The 27,906-nt window shown below is 39.6% G+C and overlaps 1 pseudogene; it reads left to right on the top strand.

Moving 5' to 3' along the window:
- Nucleotides 1-28: 28 nt before the first annotated feature.
- On the top strand, nt 29-17,326 carry LOC118842183 (annotated as a pseudogene).
- Nucleotides 17,327-27,906: the final 10,580 nt, after the last annotated feature.

The raw sequence follows: 27,906 nt of genomic DNA, 5'->3' as shown, positions 1-27,906 counted from the left end.
GGGGCATAGACAGAGAGATACAGTCACAATGGTCTCCTTGCTACTGGCAGCACTGGCCCACGGAACCTTGAAGCAACAACCTTTTCCATTGAAAGTGACACTTCAAGAACAGGTGGGTGCTTGGGCCATCAAGGTGAATAGACCAAAATGGCCATAGTGGGAGTGAAAGAAGACTGAAAGAAGTTGCCAGAGGAGAAGCTAACAATTGTTGGACCTGGGATAGAATATGGAAGGGGGTTTCTTTTTTTAAAATAATATTTTAACTTTTCCCTGCACTTACATGTGAAAACAATTTTTAATATTTGTGGGTTTTTTAAGCTTTGAGTTCCATATTCTATCCTTCCTTTTCTTCTCTCCCCCCTCCCTGACAAGATAAGCAATCTGATATAGGTTATACATGTACAATCACGTAAAACATATTTCCATGTTAGTCATTTTGTGAAAGAAAACTCAAACCAAAAGAAAAAGGCAAAAAAGTGAAAAAATAGTATGCTTTAGTCTGTATTCAATGACCATCAGTTCTTTTCTGGAAGCAGATAGCATTTTTCATCAGGAGTCTTTTGAGATTGTCTTGAATCATTGTGTTGCTGAGAATAGCTATCATTCATAGTTGTTCATTGCACAATAATGCTTGCTGTTACTTTATACAATGTTCTCTCCTGGTTCTGCTCATTCACTCTGCATCACTTCATGTAAGTCTTTTCAGGTTTCTTTTTTACATAACCTGCTCGTTATTTCTTATAGCACAATAATATCCCATTACAATCATATAACACAACTTGTTCAGCCATTCCCCAATTGATGGACATCCCCTCAATTTCAAATTTTTTCAACCACAAAAAGAGCTGCTATAAGGTTTTGTTTTTTTTGTACAAATAGGTCCTTTTCCCTTTTTTTCCCTCTCTTTGGGATGCAGATCTAGTGGTGGTATTGCTGGATCAAAGGGTATGCACAATTTTATAGCCCTTTTGGCATAGTGGAAAGAGATTTCTGAACTTTAAGATGCCCAATCAATTATAATTTTAGACCATCTCTCTTTATATATTGGGCTATTCAACTAGGAGCCGTGATGTTTAAGACTACCTAATGATTTCCTATGATCCTGTGATCCAGACATTGGATAGGAAGGACACATTGGGTTGGGAAACGAATGCCAACATGAATGGGATTTTTCCCTGCCCTGGAATGGTGGAGCAATTTGGGCCATTAGACTGAGTAGAATGTTACATTTGTTTTATATTTTATTATGCTTATATTGAATCGAATTACATTGTTGCTTAACCATGACTGTGACCTTGGGTCTCGAAGGCAGCGGAACTAACAGCAAGGTCTGGGAAAGGAAAAGGGTGTGGACAAGTAGGTGGGAGCTAAACCAAAGACTAAGTGATACTCCTAGAAAAGCCTAGGGCCAAGCAGTGATGTAGCAGTGGGGGAGGGGTTTGGGTGGTTGACTGTCTCATGTCCCTGGGGATCCTGATTATTCACAAGACCCAGGTTCTAATATTGCATGCGCATGCTCACCTGGGGTTGTTCCTTTAGCATCAAAAGTTAATATGGATATCAGCCTGGCAGTCTTGACACTTCTGCTGACTCTTGTCTGCTTTGTACCCCTTTATACCACCAAACCTATGTGGGAAGTCATTTAACTTCTTGTTTACTTAGCTGCAAAGAAGGGAATAGTTATTCATGTACTACCTACCTTTCAGGGTAGGTGTCAGGAGATTGTTTGACAAACGTTAAAGTGCTATAGTAAGTTGAGATATTTTTAGGCAGCTAGGCGACACAGTAGATAGAGCACTGGCCCTGTGGTCAGGAAAACCTAAGTTCTAATCTAGCCTCAATACCTACTAGCTGTGTAACCCTGGGCAAGTCACTTAACTTCTGTCTGCTTCAGTTTCCTCAGATGCAGAATAGAGGTAATAGCAGCACCTACATCATGGGGTTGTTGGGAGGACCAAATGAGATATTTGTAAAGTGCTTAACACAGTACTTGGCACATTTGTTGTTGTTGTTCAGTGGTTTCAGTCCTGTCCAATTCTTTGTGACTCCATTTGGGGTTTTCTTGGCAAACTGGCACATAGTAGGTCTTTAATAAATGCTGGTTTCCTTCCCTATTTTCATTGCCAAAATAGTTTCTCTAATGCATAACTTTGATTACATGAGCATTCACACACACACACACACACACACACACACACACACACACTTCCTCTAAAGCTTTCAGTGTTTCCTCACTCTAGGCACTAACTGCCTAGTATGGCATTCAAAACATTCCATGATCTGGTTACAACCATCCATTCTAAGCTTGTCTCCAACTACTCCCTTTCCATTGGATTGTTGTGAGCATCTCCTGTGTTTTTGTGCACTGGCTCTTTGTTTGTGTCCCGTGTTCCCCACATTGTTGAGAGGATCAAAACGAGATATTGTATTAAAAGTGCTTTGCAAACTCTAAAGTGTTAAATAAATGTTATTATTATTAATAAATCCTACTCATTTTTCAAAACCTAGTTCAAATACTTCCTCAATAAAGTCTTCCCTGACTAGCTCAACCCAAACTGACTGCCCTTCTGCATAAGACCTAGAATAACTTATCTGCACTTATCTTAGCAATTATCTTATGCTGCCTTAGGTATGTGACTATATGCAATTAGTTATAGTGAACCATACAGAAGCACAATACTGTTATCTATTATTAGTAATACATACTATAATCATTATCACCATAATGCCTCTTTTTAAGAGCACTGTGTTTACAAAATTCTTTCCTCCTAAAAACCTTACAAAGTTGGTGGCATTATGACCATTTTGCGGAAAAGGGAACTGAGGCTTGGAAAGATGAACTAATTTGTTCAGGATCACACAGATAGTGTTAGGGTCACTCTCTAAGCCGAGTTCCTGACTAACTCTCTAGCTTCCTTTCTTTCCTCAACTAGATTGCAGATTCTTGAGAACAAGAACTCTTTCTTGCCCTTTTTTTTTGTTATCCAAAGGATCTAATGACTTTTTTTTGCACATGATAGGCCTTCAATATGTATTGACTGGGGTGGCAGAGAAGAAGAGAAAGTCCAGCAAGCCTGAATCCCAGGGATACAACCTACTGCTGCAACTTTTCCATCGGCCTGCATGATTGCAGTGCGGAATCACCCAGAAAAATGCCAATTGAGAGGTAGCATGGCATGATAGATAGGGCACTGGATTTATCAGTTCAGAAGTACTGAGTTCAGATCCAGCCTTCTATACTTCCTGTGATACTAATTTAGTCAACTTCTCTGAGTTTCAGTTTTGTTTTTTATAAAACTGGGGATAATAATAGTACCTACCTAAAGGGTCATTAGAGGAACAAATAAGACAATGTGTGTAAAGCCCACTGCAAATCTTCAATTGTCACATAATTGTACTATTATGATTATTAGTAATATCATTAGGCTGAACATAGTAGACTCTTCCCTTCTGAGACTGTCGGGTTCAGGGAAGGGGTGGAGGTATCCTCATTTCATCACAATGTGTGTTAAGTGAATCCTCAGGAGTCTCATTGATGCTCTTCTGACAGGAGAATATTCTGGTCTGAGAGCCAAGATACCTATAAGTGTGATTCTGGATCTTCCATATTATCACTTCAGCCATCATTTGCTATTTTCTTTGGGCCATGACATTCAATGTTCTTCAAATAAGCTTATCACAGGAAACTCGTTGCCCCAGAACAGAAGTACGTCACTAGAACAATTAACTCCTTTGGGAAAAAAAAGCAGGTGCTCCATGTCTTTCATTTTGCCTTTAAATAATCTATATATCTTCCATGGGCCATTCAATAACTACTTTCCCGGCCTTGGAAAATTCTTTCCAGGGTCTGACATCCTTCTTTTATATTATGACTCTCCCAACAAATCATCTCTGTTCTGATAATTTTCTGAAGCCCTAGCTTATTATCTCCACTTAACCTCCATGAAACATTATTCACTTCAAGCCAATGATGTGCATCTTCTAAAAGGATAAGGCTTTCTAATCTACAGCATTCCATTTTAGGTGTCAACAGTAGAAATTTACTGATATAATGAGACAGCCAAGCAGATAGGGAAATATTCTTGTAGAATAGACATCCTCACAGAGATCCATCTAATTCTAGAGATATTTACTATACACAAAATACTCAATTATTGATACAACAAAATAAAGGGAATTAAAGGGACTGTATTCCACATAGGAGAAGAATTATAATCCATCCTTGCTCATTATTTTCCTTGTGATATCCAGCATTCTGGCTTGTTGAGTTCATTTTTCCAGGCATACTCAAGGTTTCTTATTGTTGTTGTTTTCAGATTGGTTAGAGCAGGAATCCTGTGTGATGGTTTATTTGTCTAGTTATCTGGCTTGCTATAGGAATCTAAATGTTGCTTGATCCTTGTATGTGAATTTCCACAGTCGGCCTGGGGTTTGAGGGCACAAATCATAATTCTGGGGCCGAATGTCGGTAAGCCACACGCTAGCCAGGCATATTAGTAAGACTTTTCAGTTCAGAGATATTTTAGCTGTGCTCTTGGGTTTCTACTAGATCCACATGCTTCCTTGTGTTTGTATTGCTTGTACTTGCTGGTGTGAGCTGCAAGAGGCAACAATTAATTTTATTTAAACTTTGTATTGAAGGTGCCTTATGTTTTGCTATTTGATACTATCAGATCCCCATGGCAAAAGAAGATGAGGAAAAGACAGCTTTTCATCCACCTAATAGAATTCTGTCAACTACAGCACGTGTCCTCAAGAGATTTCTGGGGTCCTTGTCACTTTTCAGCTGTTGGTCAGTAGCGTGATTTGTTCTTGGAGATATTAGTGTATCTCACCAGATTTGGAAAGATTTTAGTCAAGCAGAAACATGGCTGAAAGTGTGAAATCAACTAGAAGCCACTGGTCTAAAGCCATCATTTTAGAAGGGCCAGGTGTACAGAGCATCTATTAAGTACATAGATTGCGTAGTGTCTCAATAAATAGTAGTGACCCCTATGTCTTTTGAGCATGAACATTTACGATTCCATGGCTGCTACCAGAAATTCATGAAGAAATATGCTGTAATTTCTAAGCCTAACAGTGATCTATCTCACTTTTCAGCATATGGACAAGGGTAGCTTGCTAGGTAGCAGGGCACAGGACGTGGAATCAAGAAGATCTGAATTCAAATCATGCCTCAGACACTTAACTAGCTATATGACTCTGGGCAAGCCACTTAGTTTCTCTCAGCTTCTGTTTCCTCATCCACAAAATAGGGATAATAAGAGTACCTACTTCACAGAGTTGTTGTGGGATCAAATGAGGTGATTTATTAAATATATATGTATACATATATATTACTCTGCAGACCTTAAAGCATCATATAAATGCTAGCTATTGTTATTAATAATAATTACAGGAAACAGAAGAACAAAAAGAAACAATCTGACATCCATCCTCTGACACCCTTTGGAGATCACTGGGGCAAGTAACATAAGATCTCCAAGATCTTGGTCAGCTGCCTTACATGTGCAGCAGATCCAAATAAATCCTTTGTGTTACCCACTAATGCCAACCAATAGCACCTAGTAATATTTTTATAAAAGGGTCTGATAGCTACCAGAGACCTCTCGCATTACCAGCAGAGGATTTGCTGCCAATGATTCTCATCCCATCCACAAATTCAAGTTTTGAACTTTGAAGCAGACTGTCACTGATGCATTTGGACACTGTGTATGTTGAGCTTGATTTTAAGTTTGGAAGGACAGCAAGATGCGCGTGCATTTTCTAAGTTGCACGCTATCAACTAGAGATGGGCAGTGGCACTAGGCAGCTACAAAAGAAGCATGTGTTAGTGGATAGGGAGTGCAGATGCAGTACTCTATCCTGTAATGCCCTGTATGTCCAAAACCATAGTGATAACAAGGGATGGGATAAGGACAATCTGTGATACACAGGGAGATAAGCCACTGGCAAAATCTGACTGACATAACAAAACCTGTGAAGGTGAAGCTGAGAGCCTGAAATTCCCACCAGAGAGTTTGCCCTGAGTGGATGTACATTTTTTACCAATTCTCCTTTCCCATTCATCCAAGGATGACTGGTGACAGGATCACCTACATCGGAGCTGTCCAAAATACAGCCTGTGGGATGCATGCAGGATGCCCAGTGCGATTTTATGGGGCCTGCCTGTGGGTTTAATTTTCATGAGCGAAAAAATAAAATAGTAATTTGCATGGAATGTGTATCAGATTTTTCAATTCCATCACTAATGAATAATCTCATTGATGTTAATTTTCTTTGGTGTTTTTAAGCAGTATTACGGACGGAACATATCGCACAGAATTTTCAATTGATCTGTGGGATGCGTTCTGTCTGTACAATGCAGACTAGTCAGTATGCACCTACCTTTATGCTGTTGTGTTGTCACTTTGTTGTTTTGTGTTTGCTTTTGTACTTTGCACCCTCGCTTGTCATATTGATGATGTGTGTTCCCCCACTTTCTATTAGTGTACTGTATTTTTTATTCTGGGTGTGGCCCTCGAATAATTATTTTATTTTAATGTGTCCCTAAGATAACCTAAGGTTGGACAGCCCTGACCTACATCATGAAAGACTATGAGAAAGGGATCCAGACCAAGAAATGGGAGAGTGGGCCTCAGGGACAAAACTTTTATTTCTCAAAGGGCACCCTGCTATTGTTAGGAGAGAAAGGGAGGAAGTTATACAACAGACCTATTATTGGGCCTATTATTAATATTGTTATTCAGTCATGTCTTACTCTCCATTTGGGGTTTTCTTGGCAAAGTTACTGGAGTGGTTTGCCATTTCCTTCTCCAACTCATTTTACAAAAGAGGACACTGAGGCAAACAGGGTTAAGTGACTTACACAGGGTGATACAGCTAGTAAGCATCAGGCTGGATTTGAACTCATGAAGATGACTTTTCCTAATTCAAAGGCCAGTGTTCCATCCACTGTGCCACTGAGCTTCCCCGTGATTAATATTAGGTCTATTATTAATATTCTTAGCTATATCAGTATTGCAGTGGATATATTGCGGGGCCTGGAGTCAGAAAGACCTGAGTTCAAATCCAATCTAAGACAGACATTTATTATCTATGTGACCCTTGGCAAGTCACTTAACCTTATTTGCCTCAGTTTCCTCCCCTGTAAATTGAGCTAGAGCAGGAAATAGCCGATTCTAGTATCTTTGCCAAGAAAACTCCAAATGGGGTCACAAAACATCAGACATGGCTGAAAGACTGAACAACAAGAAAAACTATATTAGATCCAACAAAAGGTACAAGAGATGCTGCCTAAAGCCTTGTGCATAGCCATGAAAGTGCTACGGGATCATTTGGGACATCTGGGTCAAGAAAGAACTACAAGATGGAAAAAGATATGAGAAGTGCGAGGCCTGTGCTTGATTACATAGTAAAGTGCTACTGATTAGGACTTCTCATTTGGGGATTACAAGTACCAGCGACCTTTGGAGCATATGTGTATAGATATTCTCACTAGAAAGAGATAGGAAGGGATTAAGCAAAATGCTGGTGGTGACAGATCATTTCATAATGTGCAGGCATTCTTAAAAAAGGAACCAGAAAACTTCTGTGATTGCCAAGGTATGATAGAAGAAGTTGAGTTGGCTGATGACCCTCCATAACATAAGAAAAGAACGTTCGATATGAGCATGTGCTGACTTGACAAGAAATATTCTAGTCAAGGGTTTGAGAATTGAGGTTGTGGTGAGGTTTGGTTCAGACATGTGATTTTGTGAGTGTAGGGAAGTTCCTGGCAAGGTAAATTCCATCTACCAATGCAGATCAGAAAGAGTCTCTAAGAATTGGTTAGTGTATGAAGGGGTTAAGTGGATTGTCCAGGATCACCTGGTCAGCATCAGAGATGTTGTTTGTCTCTTGTTCTTGAAGAGGACCAATGACGTCAGAAGGGTGATGTCTTGACTTGCACATGATTTGGACTTAAGTGAGGCAGAGTTATGCAAAGTCATCAGCTTTACTCCCTCCTCCAGAGTCCAGTGGCAAGACATAGGTTAGGACAACTGGCAATGGGTCTAGATGCAGTGGCCCTGGCCTTTTTAAGATAAAATTTTTCCCATGTCTCAGTTTGTCTGAGGCCAATACCCATTCAGTAATTAAAGGCTAGGTAAGAATTGAGGCAAAAGATGGCCTAGTTTGCCTTCACAGAAGAATCAGTCTGGGAGAAGACCCTCAGAACTTCTGGCCAGAACAGAAACAATTGCTGCTTACACACTCTGAGCCAACAAAACCCAAACAATGAACAAGTGAGGCTTAGGCTGGAATCTATTATTAGCCAATCAGTGAGAGCCAGAGTGATTTGGGTTAAAAGGCATAGTCAGGTAGCTCCATTTGAATCCCAATGGGCTTTATCAAAGCCTGGTTTTTCAGAACTATATTTCAAGAAATCATAAATGAAAAGTACATGAGACAAAAGAGTTAATTGTCCCTGTTTTAAAAAAAACAATGATAGAATAAATAAATAGGGAAGAAAAATAAATTGAGCCCCCAAACCCCAAGATATCTTGCAAAGTATAAGTGATCAAAACTTACATTCCTTGGAGAGAGCATCTATATATAAAGTTATGACTCCCCATGTGGACAGATGGAGAAGAGAAGGGGGAGGAGGGTGGGAAAGGGAAAGGGAAGAAGGAGGACAAGGAGGAGGAGGAGAAGGAAGAGGAGGAGGAGAAGGAAGAAGAGGAGGAGGAAGAGGAGGAAGAGAAAGAAGGAGGAGGAGGAGGAGGAGGAAATAACAGCATTGCCCAATTGGAACTGGTTGCTTGAGTGGTGGTGGTTGGGGCGGGGGTGGGGAGTGGGGGGGGAGGGGGGGTGAAGCAACTACTACTCACAGATTTGGATAGAGTACAGAGGGGTTAAATGGATTATCCAGGGTCACCTGGCCAATGTGTATCAGAGATGGGTATCTTCCCAAGTCAAGGCCAACTCTCTATCCACTCTCCCATGCTGACTCTCAAGAATTAACTTTTGCCTTACCTGAAATGAGCTGCAGAAACTCCACAGAATGTTCATTCAGTGTTCATAAATGACTGCTTAGGAAGCGGGGAGGCAGGTTTCGCCATATTTCATCTTGAGTTCCTTTACTTTCTCTCTTTTTCCTTTCCAGAGAAGAAATATGTTCTTGTTGTTCATGAGAACAGATCCCAAAATCTGAAATAGTTTTAGCAAGAAATGTATTAGGTCATTTGGCAAAGAAAGGCAAGCCAGAGAGGAGGTGTGGCTCCCTCTCCCTAGGCTCTGAAAAGTTTACATTACATAGGATTTAGACAAGAATGACTGCACAGAAACCATACACAGTTAAGCAACTTCCCCAAGAGGACGGCTTGAAAGCAAGGTAGATCCAGATAGATATGAAAAGCAGTTAACATGCAATAAAATTTGGGCAAAGCCAAAACAAAAGGGAACCCAAAACACAAGCTTGGGTGGACCCAAAACAAGAATACTTTGGGTGTATCTATGACCCAGGAGAATCCAAAATACTTTGTAGACATCTCCAACATTCCTAGAGAGTTACAGAGGTCAGGTGAACTTCTGGATACAGACAACCTTTAATTACATAGGGTTGAATTTAAACAGTATAATAATTTTCCCAAATAAAATTATAAATCATTTTTCCTACATTCTTCAAAGAAAAAAAGATTTTATTTCTGGTACTGATTTTACTAACTACATTGTTAATCATTAGTGAATATTCTTACAAATAACTGAGAAACAATGATAAATCCAAGCATTTTTACCTCTGATGGCTGATTTTAAAAAGATATTATATAGGCTTAAAGAAATTTATAGACATACACATTAATTTCCTGGTGTGGGGAGGAGAACTAAACCTGTGATTTTACTAGTACAAGAAACTCTTGGCAAGGAAACTTCTTTTATCCTTCCTCAGACGTTTACTAGCTCTGGAATTCTGGGCAAGTCATTCAACATCCCTGTTTCTTATTTTCATCAGCTGTGAAATGAGGGCTTGGATTCCATGGCCTCTGAGGTTCCTTCCAGTTCTAAATCTGTGATAATGCAGGTCTGTGCCTGCTCTACAACTTACAGTCTTAGTTGCCTGGGAAAATGAGACATTCAGCAACTTCCCCAGAGTGTCAGATGTGGGAATTAAATCAAGATCTTGCTGATGATTCTGTGGTTGGCGTGTGTGTGTGTGTGTGTGTGTGTGTGTGTGTGTGCACGTGTGCATGTGTGCGCCTGTCTGTCTCTGTCTCTCTGTCTCTGTCTGTCTGTCTGTCTCTGTCTCTGTCTGTCTCTCTTTCTGTCTGTCTGTCTGTCTCTCTCTCTCTCTCTCTGTCTCTCTCTCTCTGTGTCTCTCTGTCTCTCACTGTCTGTCTCTCACTCTGTCTCTGTGTATCTCTGTCTGTGTGTCTGTCTCTCTCTGTCTCTCTGTCTCTTTCTGTCTCTCTGTCTCTGTATGTGTGTGTCTCTGTCTCTCTGCCTCTCTCCCTGTGTCTATCTGTCTCTTTTTGTGTCTCTCTCTGTCTGTCTCCCATGTCTCTCTCTGTCTCTCATGGACGATAAAATGAGGAATTACCTCGTGCTTGGGCCCCAGCCCCACTTTTGTCCCCAACTTGAACGAAACTGAAAGTAACATTCCATAACAGTACATATGACTTGAAAATTAAGTGGCAATTATTTTAAAAAAAAGTTTTCCCCTTCTCCTTGTATCTCCGTCTCTTTACCTTTTTTTGTAAACATATTTATGTGGCTGGGAAAAGCTACCATATTAAGGCAGACACCATCTCCTGTGAGAATCTGCCTCAAGGCTCTACTCAAAAGTTTTGCTTTCCACAAGTGCTTGTTGCTGTGAGTCCCAAGTTCCAAAGATGCCGGTTGCATTTATTTTTTTGCTTGTGCCTCAAAAGAGTGTGGGAAAATTATCTAGATTTAGAGCTAAAAAGGACTTCAGAAAATATCTCGTTCAATCCCCTCATTTTACAACAGTGAGTTGAGCCCAGTGGGTAGAGCACTGGATGGAGAGTCAGGAAAACCTGAGTTTGAATCCTACGTCAGACACTTACCAGCTTTGTGACTGGCCAGATCTCTTCTCTATCCTTCAGTTTCCTCATCTATAAAAAGAGGAAGCTGGACTAAATAACCTGTAAGGTCCCTTCTAGCTCTAAATATAAGATCCTATAATTTTCTGCATGAAAAAAAATGGAAGCCGAAAGAGATGGAAGAATTTGCTCAACACCACATGCCTCCTAAGTGGCAAAGCCTGTGCTTGCTTGACATCAGCTCCTGTGACTCCAAAGCCTTTGTTCCTTCCATCACACCACAATCATGGACAACCAAGAAACAAGACCAAGTCAAAGCCTTCTCAAATCAAAGTCTTGTAAAAGTCAAGATTTTTAAGGGACTTGGAAAAGGACCTTTCCTTTGCGTTTATGTTTTTTGGTTGTTTTATTTTGTTTTGTTTTATTTAGGTCTACATTTAGTTTAAACTCAGCTGTGTGGTAGAGGTATGACTATGGTACTTGAGAGTATATGACCATATACTAGGCACTTAATTAAAGTTTATTGACTGATTGATTACATCTATGGTGGTGCCAGTCTTCCATTTACCTCTCAGTGTAAGTGACAGCATCCCAAACCACATTCTCCAAGAATGCATTTAGTAACCCTCCTCCCACCAAGGTCTGCTCAAAGTTCTAACCTGAAATAGACATATCATTGCCATGCCACATCAAATGATAGATATGGTGCCTAGTGCCCTTGATATTATCTGGCAAGATCTGCCAGGGTCATTTGGTGCCAACTTGCCAGAACGCTTTGCCTCTTTTGTCGTGGCCAGACAGTTAACAACTACAATCCGGATGACTACTAAATGTCCAATTTCCCATCATTTTAAATCGTTTGGATGGTATTCTTTGCATGCACACACACACATATCATACAAGTATTCATACATATAGGTATATATGTATATTTGGTTTTGCTTTTGTATATGTACATATATATCTTTCAGAGAGATATAATCAGAGATGTATGAATGGGAAAAGAGATGGACCAACCATGTTTTCAGAGTAAGGGATAGCTATCACACAGCCTGTATTCCCCAATGACACCCACTCACTGTGAGAAGTTCTAGAGAAAAGTCCCCAACATACTGTGCAGGAGCATTTATGAGATGAGAGGACATGGACAAAAGTTGCCAAGGGTGAGAACATATTTGGTGAATTGTGTACTGTATGTCTGGAGAGAGCTACATTGATGATATCATAGTATCACTGAAGCATAAAAGCATCCACAAAGTTAATCAAAAAGAAGAAAAGGGAAAACAAAATTACCAAAATAAAAAATGATAAGGGAAAAATTATAACAAATGGCAAAGAAATAAAGAAAGTTGGTGGAGACTATTGCACAGAGCTGTGTGCAAACAACACTGATAATAGAAAAAATGGATAGATACATAAAAAAATATGAAAGAGATACCCTAAGTAAATAAATGATGCCAGGGAAAAAATTGACTAGGCCATCACTGAGTTGCCATATAAAATAGTAAGGCCAGATGTATTCAAAAGTGAATTCCATCAAATATATACAGAACAAACACTTGCTGTAGACCATTTTCAAAAATAAAATCAACACTGGACACTTTTTCACAAGACAAATATGTTCCTTACCACAAACCAGGGAAGGTTAAGTCAAAGAAAGAGAACAGATTAATACAGTTGATGCAAGAATATTAAATGAAATAGGGCACTTCATAAAGACTGTACTTTACGAGGTCACATGGTATAGAGGATAAACTGCTGGACTTAGGAAGATTTCAAATCTTGTGTCTGATACTTATCAATCATTCAATCAGCAAGTATTTATTAAGCCTCTACTCTGTGGCAGACATGGGTGATAGGGACACAAGGCCAAAGAATGAGGCCATCTACTTGCAAGGAGTTTGCATTCTAACGGGGGAAATAGCAAGAACATAAAAAATATGTACAGCATCAATATAAAATTATTAAGTAGAATATATACAAAGGAGCTAAATGTAGGATAGTGTGGGAGGGAGGGCACTAGCAATTGTAGGGATGGGTAAAAACTTCCTACAGAGGAGGATGTCAGAGCTGCATGTTAAAAGCAATCTAATAAGTATATGCAAATCACTGAACGTCAATTTCCCTGTCTGTAAAATGAATGTTATAAGAATACCAAGATTAGACACCTCACATTATTATAAAGTTCACATGAAATAATGTATGTAAAAGAAGATAAAGGCAGGTAGGTGGTACAATGAATAGAGCGCCAAGCCCGGTGTCAAGCAGACCTGAATTCAAATTAGGCCTCAGACACTTATTAGCTGTGTGACCCTGGGCAAGTTACATAACCTCTTTCTGCCTGAATTTCCTCAACTGCAAAATGAGGATAATAGCACCTACCTCCCAGGGTTATTGTGATGATCAAATGAAATAATATTTTTAATGCGCTTAGCACAATGTCTGGCACATAGTATGTGCTTAATAAATATCTGTTTCCTTCCTTCCTTAAGGGCTTTGCCAATGTTAAAAGTCTTATATAAATACCATTTTTAATTGTTTGTCCTAGGAATTAAGACACATTTAGGAAAACAATTAATATGATAAAACACTAAGGGAGATAATAATATGACTATGGTGATAGAAGGAGAAAAACACAATGCCTATTTACATAAAAGAATACTAAAAAGCATGGGAAAGAAAGGATTTTTCCTTTACACAATAAACAGTATTGACCTGAACAGAAGAGACAGAATTATCAGCACTGGAGAAATATTAGACACTTTCTGACCAAGAGATAGAACAAAACTAGGCTGCCTAGTCCCATCATTATGTTGTAACAGTCTGAGGAATAAGGCAAAGAAATTAGAGCCATAAACATTGGTGAAGAAAAAACTAAAATATCTATATTTATAGATGATTTGACAGTTTATTTAGAAACCCAGAAAAATCAACAAAAATTAGTAAAGACAATGAATAGCTTCAGCAAAACAGCGGTCTATAGGAAAAACTCAGAAATAGTGTTAGCCCTGCAAGAACCAGAAAAAATTATAGAGAGATGCTATTTAAAATTAAAACAACTACAAAATGTACTAAATATTGGGCAAACTGCCAAGACCCAAAGGATTTATATTAAGACAATTATAAAACAATTTCTCCAGCTGTAATTCAGTTCAGAAATTCAATGAACATTCACTAAGCAGTACAAGAATTAAGTGCTTAGGTGTTCAGAATATAAAGACAAAAACAAAACAGTCCCTGCCCTTCAGGAACTTATATTCTACTGAGGAAATACAACATGTACATAATTCAAGGCAGAGTAAGGAAACAGAGAATATTGGAAATTAGTGAGGGTGATGGATATGTACTAGGGGCAGGCCTGAAGCCAGCCCCTAGATCAAACCAGTTTCAGGGTTGATAATGGGACAAAATGAGATATTCATAAAATTTTAAACAGCTAACAAAAGGAGGTTTACTGTGTCCTAACACAATAAGGATATGCAAAAGTATACAGTGGCATTGGCAGCCTCCCTCATCTCTATGTGATCAATGGGGAAGGACATGGTGACTTCTGTGACCAAATGAGAGGGGCCCCAATTCCCTGGGTGAGACTTCTTATGGTCTTAGGTGCCCTGGAAAAAGAATAAACATTTATATTGTGCCTACTACATGCCAAGGAGTGTGCTAAGCATTATAAATTATAAATAAGCATATTTACATGTGATCACATGTTAGCAATTTTAAAGCATAACATTATAAATATTATCCCATTTGCTCCTTACAATAACCCCGAGAGGTGGGTGCTGTTATTATTCTCATTCTATAGTTGGGGAAACTGAGGCAAACAGACGTTAAGTTAATTGCCCAGGACCACATAACAAGTAAGTGTCTGAGGCCAAGTTTGAACTCAGGTCTTCCTGACTCCAGGCCCATTACAGACAGGAATCAATCAAGGATCTTTGTTGCCTTTTAGGGAAAACTAACACCTGTTATGGGGGGGACACCGAAAAACTGGTCCTCTCACAATGTGACGGAAAGCTTCACGTAGGAGACAGGACTTAAACTGAGCCTCGAAAGAAGATAAGTGTTCAGGATAGCAGAGATAAGAACAGTCTATTACAGGCATTTTAGAAATGTAGGGAGAGCACACATCTATTTACCAAAGCTCACCAAGCAGCTCCTAATTAATCTAGCACAGAGGGGGGCCCTCTAGGTGCAGGCACTTGAGGACCTAGAGGGCCACGTGTGGCCTCGAGGCTGCAGGTTCCCCACCCCTGATCTGGCACATAACTCCTGCACATAGTAGATACTTAGATAATTGGGGATTCGTGATCATTAATCACATTGCTAACCCATTCAATCCCATTACCTGTGGGATTCTTGTCCTTTCATTAATCAGTCATTTAACAAGAATTTCTCATTTCTTATTTATTATAATCCTCCGAGTGGAAGACTGGGGAAAAGAGCAATGAAATCCTCCCTGGCCTCCCTTTATAGAGGGTTCAGACTTTCCCAGTTAACTTCATTTACTATCAGCTGTTTTGCTTAGTTTCCACTCCAAAAACATTATGCATCCCCATCCCCCATCCTCTGGTGCCACCCTTCCCCACTTTGCAGCTTCTTTTTGTGTGTTGTCTTCCCTCTTTAGATAGTAAACTCCTCGAGGACAGGGAACATCATTCTTTTCTTATTTGTATCTCTGATGCTTAGCACAGCGCCTGGCACATTGTAAGTTTTTAATAAATGTTCGTTGGCAATTAAGCACTTAATTTTGTGCCTAGCACCATGCTAAGTACCCAAAATGTAAAGGTAGGAAAAAACAGACCCTGCCCTCAAGGAGCATGCACACATATAAAAAAAATTAAGCATATACATGACACATACAGAGTAATTGGAAAGTAACCTTACAAGCAAAAGCTCTAGCATCTGGGGGTGAGGGAGCTGGAAAAGGTCGCCTACTGAAGGTAGGATTTGAGCTGAATCACAAAGGAAGCCAGAGATTCTAAGAGGCAGAAATGCAGAGAGAGAACATTCTAGGCATGAGGAACAGCCAGTCCAAGGGCCCAGAGACAGGCGATGGAGCACTGTGGGCTAGCAATAGCAAGCAGTCCAATGTGGTAGATTATAGAAGAAGTGGAGGGGTAGTCAAGTATAAGAAAACTGGAAAGGGAGGTTGTGAAGAGCTTTAAATTCCAAAGGACTTTATATCTGATCACAGAGGTAATTCTCCGTAGAGAATATAAGCTAAGGCCTTCTATCTTTTATGGTTGCCAAGGCACAACAACCCAGGTGCCCATCTGTTATTCTTCATTCCACCCTGGCCCACTTCTTTTTTTTTCCTAGACATAAATATCAAGTAAATCTTGTATAAAAGATCTCATATGCAAGTCATCCTTGAGAAGCCATACAGCCTGCTCACATTCACCATATATCTTTCCATTGCCCTTTTGGTCACCTAAGGTCATAATTCTTCTGAGATCATGGTATTCCATGATTCCGACTCTTAAAATATCACTAGGAAAATTTACCATGGAAATACACTATAAGGTAGTTAAATACAATAGCATTATTTTCATCCTAGCTCCTAACTTCTATAAGAATAAACTTATTTTCTATGTTTCCCAGATATCAAGAGACCTACTTGGAGCCCTTCCTTTTCTCTTCAGAGCAGTGTTTCACAGTTGGCCACAATGTTATATTTTATATCATGGTGGATAACTACTCTAGGATGTCTTGGATAAAACTGGGTCTTCTTCATACATTCAAGGTATTCAGAATTCATGGAGAGAGGAGACATTAGTATGATGTGCATGAAGATCATCGGAGAACACATTGTGAATCACATTCAGTAAGAAGATGACTTTCTTTTCTGCATGGATGTAGATCAAGTCTTTGGGAACGAATTTGAGGTAGAGTCATTGAGTGACTCCATAACTCAGCTCTACTCACGGCATTATGAGAGAAATATAAATAATTTCTCTTCTGACAGGTGGCTTCTCTCTGCAGCAGACATCCCCTTTGATATGGAAGGTTTCTATTATGCAACCATTTTTGGTGGGATGCTCCTTGAGGTTTTGAAACTCACAAAGGAGTGCTTTCTAGGAATTCTTCAGGACAAGGGAAGTAACACTGAAGAAGTGTGGCATGAAGAAAGCCATTTGCACAAGTATTTTCTACTCAACAAACATACTAAAATCTTATCCCCAGAATACTGTTGGGATCATAGATTAAAAGACTCTTCAGATACTTAGATTGTCAAAATAGCTTGGCAAAAAAAGTTATACCAACTGTTTAGAAGTAATCTCTAATTCTTATGAAGGCTCTTAGAGGGTAGATAGAGTCGTTAAATTGCTAAATTGAACAAAGCATTTTATTTTGACTAATAGCTGAGGGAAACAGACCTTTCAAAAACTGATAATATTTTAGGGGGTGTCAACCTTAAAAAGTTCATTCTAAGAAAGACAAACAAAATTAGGCTGTATGTGCATGTTTATTTCTCTCAATACTGATGGACATGCATATGAATGCATGAGAGCCATTTGGAAATGAGTTCACTTTGGCGTTCAGCTGCACGAGGTATATCATAGAACAAAGAAGTACTCCCCACCTTCCCTTCCTCAGGATGCCTGTGTCAGCCAAAGTTACAGTTTCCATAGAACAAGAAAGGTAGCCCCAGGATGTCATAAAATAAGTGTCAAGGTAGTGTCTTAACAAGATTATACCATAAAACAATAAGAGAAATATCATTAATTAAAATAGTGTCTGGTTCAAGGTGCCTGGTCTCTATCAGAATACTCCTAGTCAGCTTGATTTTTGGGTTCACTTGTAGACCATGCAAAGGATTATGGAATGTTAGCTCAGAGTGGGCCAAAATGTCTTTTTCTGATTGGCCAATTCAGGTTTTTGGCAGGTTAAGGGGCAGGGGGAGGACTCTTTCAGGTTAAGGGAGTGTGGGGGGGGGGGACTCAAGCTGGCTCCATGGGGGGAAAATACTATTAGTAAATCATGACTTCCCTAGAAATCAAACTCTGCCCTTTTGTGATCTTGAAACTTGTCATTTGAAATATGATGAATAAAGAACAAATCCAAAGTAACTGAAGAGTCATAGTCACACTCCTGTTTAGTTTGAAGGAACCAGTCATATTTAGCCTGAAGAAGAGAATACTTAAAGGGTATATGTGGCAATCTTCATGTATGTGGAAGAGGGGTTTCACTTGTGTAGCCAGAATGGACTTTGTTTTCTTTGAATGACTCAGCTTGCCTCGTTGAGCTTCCCTGGATGCTGGGGCTTGCTCTTCCGGGGCAGGACCAGAGCTTCCTGTGTGATGAGTCATGGGGCTGGCTGAGGGGAGGTGTGTTAACGTGGTCTACGCTAGGGGGAGGGGCCAAGTCAAGAACCAATCAGCCCTGGTCGTTCAGGCGGCGCTTGATGATGTCAAAAACTCTATAAGAGGGGAGAGGACAGCTTGAAGATCCTCCTTTCCTTTTCCGGTTGGAGCCAGAGACACCTACAGCCGAAGCTGAGCTGCCGGTAGCAGAGCTGACTAGAGGCTAGTGGGTAGTCTTCTTACCGTAGAGGGGAAGCATGTATACGATTTTGCCTTATACCATCTCACTTCTCTGTGGCCTCCTGGTTACCCTTGTAAGGCAGACTTATTGGGCCTGGAAGCTTTTGATGAAAATATCAAAATGGGGATGCTGGTTTGTGGGCTTGTTATTGTGGAGTGTAAATACATGCTTTAGTTCTCCTGCCTTCTGCCTACAGAATTCCTTATATCTTGCGGTTCCGGACCTTTTAGGCACATATGAGATTCTCTTTGAAATCATAAATTCTGCCTTCCTAATATAACTTGCTATTCTGGACCCCAGAAAGCAGTCAAATTTAGATTCAATAAAGGAAAATTCACTAAGAATTAGAGTTAATCAAAAGTGGAATGAGCTGCCTCTGGAGGCAGCAAGTGGTCATTGGTGGTCTTTAAGCAGAGACTAGACAACCACATAGTGGCATTATTTAACAAGGGATTCTTTTATAACTAGGTATGGCCTAGGAAGTTGATTTCTGAGGTCCCTTCTAGCTTTTAGATTCTATTTTTAAATTTATATGTAATTTTTCATATCTATAAGGAAGTCAGCAATGTGAAAATAGCTATAGGAATGGAGGTCAAAGATCACCAGCTCCATTCTCCTCCTTTGTATTGCTAAATTAAAATAATGAATAATTTGGGAAGATCTGACACTCTGCTACTGGGCTTCTTTGATTAGCTGATATTGCCATGCACTGCTGGATTTGACTGAGCTAGTGCCATCTTGAAAAGCTGTTTTTGGCTAATCGAAGTTATCTTCTATCTCAAAGGTAGTGTTTTCTGCTTTTCTGCAAGACTGTCTATACCTGGGAGCTCTTTCGGTTCTTTTGTTAACCAGGCCTGCAGCTACACTCAGTCAGCACAGCAGAGTCTTTCCCACGTCTTCCTTTTCAACAGTCTTATCTCCTCATAGCAGTTACACACCTAGGTCTACTTGACAGTTGGTCTGTATGATTACATTCCTTTCAGGTTCCATCAAGACCCTGGCAGCTAACATGAGAGTCATACAGATTGCCCTGCAGTTTTACCTAGCCACAGTGGACTATTGCTTTGTCTTTTTCTTCAGACAGCCAGTCCTGATGTCAAATGACAAAACTACTTGCATAGTACTTTAGAGTTTTCAAAATGCACTCATACACACTCATTTTATCCTCACAACAACCCTGTGGAGGTGACAGGACAGGTATTATTACATCCATTTTGTGGTTATTGTTGTTCAGTCATTTCAGTCCTATCTGACTCTTCATGACCCCATTTGGGGTTTTCCTGGCAAAGACACCAGAGTAGTTCACCATTTCCTTCTCTAGTTCATTTTACAGATGAAGAAACTGAGATAAGCAGGGTTAAGTGACTTGCCCTGGGTCACACAGCTACTAAGTGTCTGAGGCCAGACTTGAACTCACAAAGATGAGTCTTTCTGACTCCAAGCCCAGCATTCTATCCACCATACCACCTTCATGTCTTTAGCTATATCGATACACACGCATACATATATATTTATAATAAATTTCACTGATATAAAGGACATAAATGTACCACACAATTTACAAATAATAAAATATAAATGCTTTATTGTAAATACCGTATAACCAACTGATGCTCACAGAACATTTTTGTTGATTTTTGCCGAACTTTTGTACCATGCCTACCTACTGTTGCAATTCAACCATGATTGGACAAATGGAATTGCATCCCAATCTGCTAACTCTTCTCCCCAAAAATTCATTGTCATTGAATCTGACATGTGACCTACTGTTAAACTGCTTTTCACCTTCATACAAATGATATACATTAAACTGAAACCATTTTCAACTTGAACATTACTGATCGTAACAGTCCTGTGTGTTTTAGATTTTTGTATAGTTGTGAGGATGAAAACATTGCTGGGTTCTACATTGTTATCTACGAAATGCTGAAAATTGTTCAAATCAATTTCATGTTTTGACATTTTACTTAAATAACGTGATTTTTACCAGCTATCCTTAAGACCAAGTAGTTGGCTCTAATTAATCAAAATAATATAAAATGTTATTGTTATTGTTTCTGTCTGATAAAAGACATTAATTCATGGTTGAATTATATTTTCTAGTAAGATTCCTAGGAAGATGATTAAAACTACTATCTTTATTAAAAGAAAAGTCCTTAAACTTATCTTACTTAATCAAGTCTTCAACTTAAGATTCATATTTTCTGGGACAAATCTTTAAATTTTCCAAAGCTCTTACAGTATATTAATTTTTGTACTTTCTGAAAATTGGTTGATCTTGACTACAGTACAGTTAAAAACAAAGAAAATTCTTCAAGAATATCAATCAATAAAGCAAAGCCTTGCAAGAAATTAATGTTAGTTCATCTCTTTGACACACTAGAATAAGAAAAACATGAAAAAATGCATACATAGTAATGTGGATGTACACGCCATACAACAGTAGCAGTTTGTAAATTATATCCAACTTCTCTCAGTCCCAGAGCTCGACCAATTTTAGTCATTTCAAGTTATTTAGCAATATTTTCTAGCTCATAGTTTTTGTTAAATTAGTGAGAAACAGAATAAATTTTAACCAGAAGGTGCAGCTAGGTGGTGCAGTGTGTACAGCACCGGCCCTGGAGTCAGGAAAACCTGAATTCAAATCCAACACTTGACACACTTACTAGCTGTGTGACCTTGGGCAAGTCACTTAACCCCAATTGCCCTACCTTCCTCCCTCAAAAAAAATACAAAAAAAAATAAAAACAATTTTATCCAGAAATATTTTGAAATGATTAACATTTTATTTCAGATATCAAATTGTCAAGTGATAATTTCAATGAATGATTTAACAGGGCCAAAGGATGATTTTAGGAAAATGTTCTAACAATCTCATAGCACTCCAGACTCCCTTCCCTTATACCAAAACCCTCAAAACAAAATGCAATTAAATACACTTTTAAATATTCATTGTTAAAGCCACAGTCATTTAAAGTAGACAATAGTGCATTGAAAATACACTCTGCTCTTGCAGACAGCAATTTTTTTTAAAGCAACAAATAACATTATTGGTACAGAAGTTGATGGAGCTGCTTACTGTCTGTATTTAACATCAGGCTCCCAAAATCCCTGAAAATTTAACCAATTCAAGCCAGTACTAGCCTGGTCTGGCACATCACTGGGCCTTTCTTAAAATAATGATAATTTGTTGAGGATTAGCTCAGGCTTCAGGCACTACTTGTCAAAGGATCACAATCTGCTTTAGGGGCAGGAGCGCCCACTTCATTGAAATCACCAGAGGTGAAATTTCTTATCTCCCCAGCATAAATCTCACCTCCTGCAGAGCAGACTGATTGTTGCATAATCTGCATCAATTGCATATATCTGTGTGTACATATGTGTGCCCACATTTGTACATTGTACCTTTATATACATGTTACATGCTTTAATGTGTATATGTACTTTATGCCTATACATGTACTGCATGTGTGACTGATGCATGCATGCATTTATAAACCCACATATATACACATACTCATGTATAAATTCTAATAGCATTTTATTCTTCTAATTATATGTAAAGACAATTTTTAACATTCATTTTTTTAAATTTTGAGTCCAAATTTTCTCCCTCCCTCCCTCCCTCATTTCTCCTCCCTAAGATGATAAGCAATTTGATGTAGGCAATATAAGTGATTGCACATTACACAATTGCACATTACACAATGGTTTTTTAAAATCAAATTGTTGTTCAGTCATTTCAATGGTATCTGATTCTTCGCGACCCCTTTTGGAGTTTTCTTGGCAAAGATACTAGAGTGGTTTGCCACTTCCTTCTCCAGTTCATTTTACAGATGAAGAAACTGAGACAAACAGGGTTAAATGACTTGCCCAGGATCACACAGCTAGTAAGTGTCTGAGGCCAGATTTGAACTCAGAAATGTGAGTCTTGCTGACTTCAGGCCAACACTCTATCCACTGTACCACTACCCAAAGTTAAGATTCTACCACACCCTAGTAGAAACAGTTGTGCAGATGAACAGACTTTGAGGGTGTTGTACTGCAGCCTATGGCTTACTATGTACAAAGACAAATGAGCTCACTCTCTCAAGGACCTCACCATCCAGCAGAAGGCAGAAAAAGCTACAGCTTTCAGGAGTTTGATCTTAGCCAGCCCTCCTACGTTTTGAAGCCCTGCATAATAGAAATAGGAAATTGCTTAGAGCAGCTGCAAACAACCAGGCTGAGGACATGTCTTCTCTCTAAAAAGACCCATTTAGGCTGTCCCATTTTGTCACAATATGTTGGAGCTAGCTCGATCAATAGATCTCATTCACAGCTCTCTCAATGGGAGGACAGTCCAGTCTGAGAGCTGCTGAACTGAACACAAGTGCTAGTTACACTCTCCTTCTGGTATTATTTTTCATTCTGGTCTTTTCCTTCCAGGCCCCAGCATCGGATGCTTTCACACAAGTCATCTGAAAGGAATCCAAATCATGCATAAGCCGAAGCCTATTGCCATTATCAGCTTTCTCATTTAAAGATAAATGATAGTTATAATCCACAAAGGACAGCCACAAAAAATAAAATAAAATAAATGCTGAATAATTATAATGACTAAATTAGGCCCCAAAGAAGAGATTAGAAAACATATTTCTTTGTAGAAGCAGGAGACTGTGGGTATGGAACATTATATATGGCCAGATTGTCAATATGTTGACTGTTGGCTTTGTTGTCATTCTTTGTGACCTCATTTTGGGGTCTTCTTGGCAAAGAGACTGGATTGGTTTGCCACCTCCTTCTCCAGCCTATTTTACAAATAAGGAAACTGAGGCAAACAGGGTTAAGTGACTTGCCAAGGGTCACAACGCTAGTAAATGTCTGAGGCCAGATTTGAACTCAGGAAGATGAGTCTTCCTTACTTCAGGACTGGCACTCCATCCACCTAGCCACCTAACTGCTCTGTAATATGTTGCTTAATTGCTTCTTTTTTCTCTCTCTTTTGTGAGGTGGACTTGCTTGGAGCATGTCCAGATAACTTAACATGGAGGCATCCAGCTTCTTTGCATTCCTCTACTACATTGGGTGAGAGTAGCCTCCTTCAAACAACTCTGATGTTGTTGTGGTTGTTCAGTCATTTCAGTTGTATCCAACTCTTCATGACCCTATTTGGGGTTTTCTTGGCAAAGATATTGGAGTGGTTTGCCATTTCTTCTCCAGCTCATTTTACAGATGAGGAAAATGAGGCAAATAGGGTTAAGTGACTTGCCCAGGATCACACAGCTAAGTGTCTGTGACTGAATTTGAACTTCTGACTCCAGGGCTATTGCTCCATCCACTGTACCACTTAACTGTCCCCAATTGACTACATAATGGGAATAGGCCATATTTTTAAAACTGCTAGACTATGACAATTTCATTCTCTTTTTTCCGTGTGCTCTTTTCTGTTGTATCCAGAAGACGAGAACTATACACAGTTCACCCACAGCAAGGACACCATGAACTAAACAGGAAAGGGAGGCCCCTTCTCTTTTTATCTCATGGCTCTGGGAAATGGGCCTGGGATCTCTGTTTATTCTATTTCATCTAACCTTCTCAGTTTGGGTACAGGCAGTAATCCCTATCAGACCCAGAATCAAGCCATGATGACCTTGCAGGCAGGATTCTAGGTGGCATGTTGCAGCCTTCTGGCCCAGCAGAGAAGCCTGAGAAGCCAGGGTTCCTGGAACCTGAGCAAGGCACTGGACTTGAAACTTGGCACCTTATTTACCCCCATGTGATTCCAGATTAGTCAATTTTATTCTGTTCTTTCCAGTCCCAAGATAATTCTCCCTAAGGGGGGTGGGGCACAGAAGCAAAATAAGAATGAAACAGTTCTACTTTCTCTCCATTATCAGTTATCATGATCCCATTCACTCCAAGCAATAGTCCAACCTCCTTTGTTGCTATCTTCTGTCCTTAGCTTAGACTTGAACCTTGAGCTTAAGTCCTGCTCTGCTAAGGTAAGTAATACTTTCCTAGATCAGTCAGGTTAGCAGATATGGGCTATCCAATAATATGTTGGCTTGTTTGGTGTGTTTTTTTAATTCTCCAAAAAGAATCCTTGTCACTCTTTGGACATTCTCATGGATGACCTAATAAAATATCTTTGCAATCATAGCATCAGAAATAGAAGTTCTAACAACAACGTTGCTAGCAGCTGCTGTGGAGGTGAAAGACCAACAACACCAGCACACAGGAGGGCTGCTAGCACAGGTTCTTTGATCTGCTTTTCTAAGGAAAGTAACTTTAAGGGGTTTACAATCTTACTTTAATTAAACATACATATGTCATTCACTTAGTTCAGGGGAAAAGGCCAGCACCCTGAACTTCAGAGAGTATACAAACAGAAATTACAAGCATACAATATATGAACAGGGCAAATAAACACAAACCAGTGGACAGGCTTCTAACCGTCTAATTATAGCAATACATACAGTTACCAGAGAGAGAAGCATCAACATCTGGGTTTTCAAAGCCAGAGGGCCCTGTGACAGCTACCCAAAGTCTTGTCTGGTCAAATCACATGACATTCTTCCAGTGAGTGAGAGCCCCAAAACAAAACTCCAACCTCAGATCATATATACCCTTCTTAGGGTCAGAGGGCATCACAACCGTGTAACTCAAACCCATGTGACCTAGGCTCTCTTGTGACTTAAGCAGGCCATCAAAGATTCTTGATTCAATCAAAGACTCTCAGTTGAAACAAAGGCAAGACACATCAAAGGCACTTGATTACCTCAGTGCTGAGAAGCACTCAAACAAAAAACAGCGAAAAGTCCCACTTTGTTTGCCATTACATTTGAAAGGCAAGACTCATTAAAGGCATTTGATTGCCTTAGCATTCCAAAAGAGAAAACAGTAAAAATAAAAAAAGTCCCACTTTGATTACCATTACAGAAGTGAAGTTAAAAGCCATCTAGTTTAGTGCCTTAGCCCCATTTTATAAATCAAGGAAACAGGTCCAGAAGAGACTGAGAAACTTGCCCAAGGTTGCACTGCTGATCTAGACCTCCCCCACCCTGACTCCTAAGTCCCCTAAAACATTAAAGTATATTCTTTCCCTCCTCTCCCATGTTGGACCATGCAAGAATGAGATGAGTGAGTTGGTTAAGTCCAGTTGGGACTCTTGGTTTGCTGAGTGTGTCCACAGTCAAATATTTTACCTCTTAGCTGTTGGATAAATAGAAAAATCTCTGTTAGGTAGTTAGCTGGTTAATTAGTCAGTTAGCAGAGTCAGCTTTTATTCCAGCTCCTCTGACTCCACTATGCCATACTGCCTGAGTTTACTGTCTAGTAGGGAAGAAAAAGCGTGGCACAAATAATTATAATTCAAAGAAGAATGCAACAAATGGCAGATATGGGATTTGTTCCATATCACCTTTTATGATAACCTCTCTGTAGCTGTTATACTTTTGTTCTCTTTTTAGTCAGACTCCATGAAATCATTGAATTCTGGGACAATCAACTGCTTTTTCTGAAAGGACATGGTCTTCATAGGAGTTCCATTCCACAAAACTCCATTTTGGAAGCAGGTGATAGAAATGTCCTGAGGTGGTGAGTTTGGGCAGATCAGGTGCCAGATAATGGCCCTTTCAGAACAAATTGCCTTACAAGATTCTTCCAGCTACAGAGATACTTTCTGTTTATCCAAGAGCTAAAAGGTAAAATATTTTACTGTGGACACACTCAGCAAACCAAGTGCCACAATTGGACTTGCTGGCCGGCTCACTCAGTTCACTCCTAATCCAGGGCCTTTGTATGGTCGAATGTGGGAGAGAAGGTAAAGAATATACTTTAATATTTTGAGAGGTCTAGGAGTCAAGGGGGATGGGGTTGGGGATGGTGATGGTCTGAGTCAGTAGTGGTATCAAACCAAACTAGGAAGGGATCCCTGTGGGCAAGATATTGACTTAGAAAACCACATATTAACATTATCTATGTTCTGTTGTATTTTTATTTATTTCCTTGAATGTTTCCCAACTACATTTTAATCTAGTTCAGGCCATAGTCAAGATGTTGTGGGCCATATGCTCCCTTGGGCTACGTGTTTAACACCTCTGGTCTAGACCATGTTACAAACTTGCTGAAGGGAGGGGAAAACAGTGGTTAATTCTGTGATGCTGGTTGACATTTATGCAAACTTATTTCTCTTTATAAATACACCCTTGTCAAAAAATAGGCAGATGTAAGGATGGAGGAAGCCAGAGGGTTTCAAATGACTCCAGGCTCAAAATGAGGCAGCAGCGAGCCTATCAAAAATGTTAATGGGATCTTTGGCCTAGTGCTCCAAACAAGAAGCGACAGTTCTTCTGTTCTCATGATTCTCAGACTATATCTGGGCTAGCTTGTTCACTTCTAGGAGGGGGTTGGACAAGCTAGTGTTTCAGCTTTTTATTTAAAAAGGACCAGAAACTGGTCCTTTGATTTTAAGCCATTTCCCAACCATGTACCTTTCTACCTCCATACCTTTGCTCATTCATTTCCCCTACCCCCTTCCCCTTCTCCACTCCATTTCTCCTCTCCTCCTCCCTTTCTTCCCTCCCTCTACCCCTCCCCCTCCTCTCACTCCTCCTTTACCTCCCTTTTCCTTTCCCCTTCCCCTCCTTCTCTTCCTCCCCTCCTGTGCTCCAACCATCTCTACCAGTCCAAGCCCTACCCTTCCTTCTAGGCCCAGTTCCAATGTTCCCTCCTCCACAAAACCTCCTCTGATCCTGCCAACTGGATATGATCTTTCCCTTGGCTAATCCCTAATACTTTATTTATCCTTTTCTTAAGGCAATATCTTTTCTCCTGTAAAAACAGTTATTTGGATATGCATCTCATTCCCCCTTAGAAGACTATATGCTTCTGGAAGACAGGGACTTTATCATATCTGTCTCTGTATTTCCCACAGCATAGATAAATATTTGTTGAATGAATGAGTGAATAAATAAGGGAGTTGATTATCTGGAAGAAGGTGAGAGGTGCTGTAAATTTAATAAAAGAATCCAGGGAAAGTAGATTTATTGAGTACAAAATGTCCTGTCATAATGACATCCCAGAAACCTACAAACCAGGAAAAATGAACTAACCAGATGCTTAGACTATGGAGCAGAGAGAGAATAGAGAAATTCTGGAGAAAGATGAGATTTTATAGACTTGAAAGGAAAGTTCCACGCAATGTGACCTTTTTTGAGACAAGGAGTGAGAGGATTCTGGTATGATAACAATAATAATATTAGCTAGCATTTACATAGTATTTGTAGATTTGCAAAGTTTTTTATATACATTATTTCACTGTCAGTCAGACTTAAGG

The sequence above is a fragment of the Trichosurus vulpecula genome, chromosome 3 (genome assembly GCF_011100635.1).
Source record: "Trichosurus vulpecula isolate mTriVul1 chromosome 3, mTriVul1.pri, whole genome shotgun sequence".
NCBI lineage: Eukaryota > Metazoa > Chordata > Mammalia > Diprotodontia > Phalangeridae > Trichosurus > Trichosurus vulpecula.
Note: the sequence above shows the minus strand (reverse complement) of the source record. Positions and strands in the feature narration are given on the sequence as shown.